This window comes from Bubalus kerabau, chromosome X (assembly GCF_029407905.1).
Source record: "Bubalus kerabau isolate K-KA32 ecotype Philippines breed swamp buffalo chromosome X, PCC_UOA_SB_1v2, whole genome shotgun sequence".
In the NCBI taxonomy this organism is placed as follows: domain Eukaryota; kingdom Metazoa; phylum Chordata; class Mammalia; order Artiodactyla; family Bovidae; genus Bubalus; species Bubalus kerabau.
This window is the reverse complement of record NC_073647.1, coordinates 162,206,248-162,209,875: the sequence shown is the minus strand read 5'-3', so window position 1 is coordinate 162,209,875 and position 3,628 is coordinate 162,206,248. Positions and strand designations below refer to the sequence as shown.

Here is a 3,628-nt window from a genome sequence, read left to right as displayed (position 1 = left end):
ATGACTTTAAATTTGAACATAAATAATCATGTGATTATTTACTCTTTTAGCTAGCATGGACTGGACATTCCAAAGGAAAGAATGAATATAAGCCAGGGTGAGTTGATTCTTGCTTTGGATAACCTGTGTCAATATGACAGCCCTTTGATTCCCCAGAGTTAAATTACTAAAGAATCCCACACATGTCAGAATTTATGGTCTGCCTAGAATTATCACAGCTTAGAACTGGCATGTAATACATGTCAACTAACACTGAACAGGGGTTTCCCTGGCAACTCTGATAGTAAAGCATCCGCCTGCAATATTGAACAAGAAAGCCAATAATACTCAATGGATACTTTCTTTGATAAATACTGATGAAAAAACTAGATAACCACGAGAAAATAATGGAACTGGACCTCTATCTTATACCATCCACAAACATTAACTTGAAATAGGTTAAAACTTAAAATGAACGGCCAGAAACTGTCAAACTCTTAGGAAAAAAAACACAGTGTAAATACTCTTTTCTTTTTTTTTTGGCAGTTCAATAACTGTATTGGACCATCAGTAATTAGTTCTCATCCACACTGACTGTAGATTTTTGAAGGTGGTGACGGGCACGTAGGTAACAAAAGTATAGAGCTTGTTTGCCGAGTCTTCGTCTTCATTACATTTTCTGGACAACCATACACGGATCCGTTATGGGACATTCCTGATCCCTTTGGCCCAGACAGCTTTGTTGACCTTAGTGTCAATGCGCACATTTGGGGTTCCCATCTCCTTCATGGCAAACTTCCGGATTTCTTTGAGTGCCCTAGGGGCACGCTTTTTGAAACCCACTCCATGGATGTGCTTGTGAATGTTGATGGTGTATTCTCTCGCACTACCACGTTGATGGTGGACCAGCCCTTCTTCTTCTCACCGCCCTTCTTTGCAGGAGCCATCCTGCAGGGCCGGGGTTGGAAAGAAACACTCTTTTCTTAAAGGATTTTTTTGGTACAGACCATTTTTGAAGTCTTTATTGTATTTCTTCCAATATTGCTTCTGCTTTTTGCTTTGGTTCTTTGGACATGAGGCTGTGGGATCTTGGTTCTCAGATGAGGGACTGAAGTCACAGCCCCTGCATTGGAAGATGAAGTCTTAACCACTGGACCACGAGGGAAGTCCCAGAAATACTTCTTGACACTGGTGTTGACAATGATTTTTCTGGACCTCAAAGGCATAAGCAGCAACAACAGCAGCAAGAAAAAACCACTCAGGACTAAACCAAACAAAAAAGCTTCTGCACAGCAAGAGAAACCATTGACAAAATGAAAGGGCAACATAAGGAATGAGACACGATATTTGCAAATCATATATGTGGTTTGGTTCAGTTCAGTCTCTCAGTCGTATCCGACTCTTTGCCACCCCTTGGACTGCAGCACGCCAGGCCTCCCTGTCCATCACCAACTCCCAGAGTTCACTCAAACTCATGTCCATCGAGTCAGTGATGCCACCTAGCCATCTCATCCTCTGTCATCCCCTTCTCCTCCTGCCCCCAATCCCTCCCAGCATCAGAGTCTTTTCCAATGAGTCAACTCTTCGCATGAGGTGGCCAAAGTACTGGAGTTTCAGCTTTAGCAACATTCCTTCCAAAGAAATCCCAGGGCTGATCTCCTTCAGAATGGACTGGTTGGATCTCCTTGCAGTCCAAGGGACTCTCAAGAGTCTTCTCCAACACCACAGTTCAAAAGCATCAATTCTTCAGCACTCAGCCTTCCTCACAGTCCAACTCTCACACCCATACATGAGTAATGGAAAAAGCATATGCTTGCCTAGATGGACCTTCTGTATTGCTGGTCAGAATGTAAACTGGCACAACCAGTATGGAGAAGATTATGGAGTGTGCCCAAAAAGCTAACACTAGAATGACCAGGTAATATAGCAATATCAGTGCTGGGTACATAGTTAAAGGAAAAGGGGTGTGTGTGTGTGTATACGGCTTTCCTGCTGGCTCAGATGGTAAAGAATCTGATGCAGGAGACGCAGGTTGGATCTCTGGGTTGGGAAGATCCCCTGGAGAAGGAAATGGCAATCCACTGCAGTATTCTTGCCTGGAGAATTCCATGGACAGAGGTGACCGTGCATGGAGTCTCAAAGAGTCAGACAACACTAAGCAACTAACACACACACACACACACAAATAATTATGGGCTTCCCAGGTGGCACAGTGGTAAAGAATCTGCTTGCCAATGCAGGATACGCTAGTTGGATCCCTGGGTTGGGAAGATCCCCCTGGAGAAGGAAATGGCAACCCACCCCAGTATTCTTGCTTGGGAAATCCCATGGACAGATGAGCCTAGCGGGCTGCAGTCCACGGGGTGGCAAAGAGCTGGACAAGACTGAGGATACACACAAATAATGATAAAAAAAGAGGAGTAACTTTCAAGGCCACCTCTAAAAATCCTTGCTGTTACGAGTTGATGTACAGGTTTTTCTTTCAGTCAGTTTATTTTACAAGTTTTTGCTAAATAACAAAGCAAGATGGTGCTAAAATTCTGAAAAGCACATAATTTTCTGAGGATGCCACCTCAATGACCAGGGCTAGTTAGGTTTCAAGACACGCAGCACACTTTTATTGAAAACGACCTGCTTGAAGACATTTTCCATTCCTGCTATTATGAGTAATCACATTTCTTCAGTACAAAGTATGATTTCATACGGATACAGTGAAACCGCTGAAGGTGTCTATCATACTAGAAACCCAACTTTGTTGTCGTTTAATCGCCAAGTCATGTCCGACTCTTTCGAGACCCAAAGGACTGTAGCCTGCCAGGCTCCTCTGTCCATGGGATTCTCCAGGCAACAATACTGGAGTGGGTTGCCATTTCCTTCTCCAGGGGATCTTCCTGACCCAGGAAGCAAACCATGCCTCTTACATTGGCAGGAATATTCTTTACCTCTGAGCCACTTTGAAGTGGCCAAATTTACCACTGAGCTTATCAAAAACAAAGAAAGCTGTGTGGCAATGCCAAAAAATTGGACCAAAATGCATGTTTTGGGTTCATGGAATGAACCATTTTTACTCCAGATTTGACAACCAAAAAAGCTTTATTTGAAACACTCTGGCATTCTTATCATTGTGCATATGCTTGGAATTTCCTAAGTCAAATAGTGAGTAATTCAAACTCAGCAGGAGAAAGAGAGAAGAAATAACAGATGAGCACTTTTCACTAAATAGGCTTCAGTTGATGGGAAAATTTTAAAACTTAACGTTTTCCACTAAACATCACTGACTTCTTCCCATTTTTTTGGAAAACAATACTGTGGCTAAATTCCCAAAGTATATTTTTAAAGTCTTCTGCTGTGGTTGCTGGCAGAAATTCATGCTATTTTCTCATATTCATTTTGGATATATTTTGTGATACGGTCTATGCCTAGTGGGCATGAAATTTTAAATAGAAATATTTCCAAGCGCTGCAGCCAGGAGTGCTGCAACCATAAAGAATTACACTGAGTAACTGAATTATATTATTCCAGAAACTAGTTCAGCCTCCTGAATGATACTGATGCTTAAGGGAAGTTTTGTAACCACATATTGCATTTTCCAAGCAAAAAGCCAAATGCAACTAGAGCCAAAAATACATAGATGCTGCAGGAATTAGAG

The 3,628-nt window shown here is 42.2% G+C and overlaps 1 pseudogene; it reads right to left on the bottom strand.

Moving 5' to 3' along the window:
- Positions 1–526: 526 nt before the first annotated feature.
- On the bottom strand, positions 527–926 carry LOC129639277 (60S ribosomal protein L31-like; annotated as a pseudogene).
- Between the last annotated feature and the right edge of the window lie 2,702 nt (positions 927–3,628).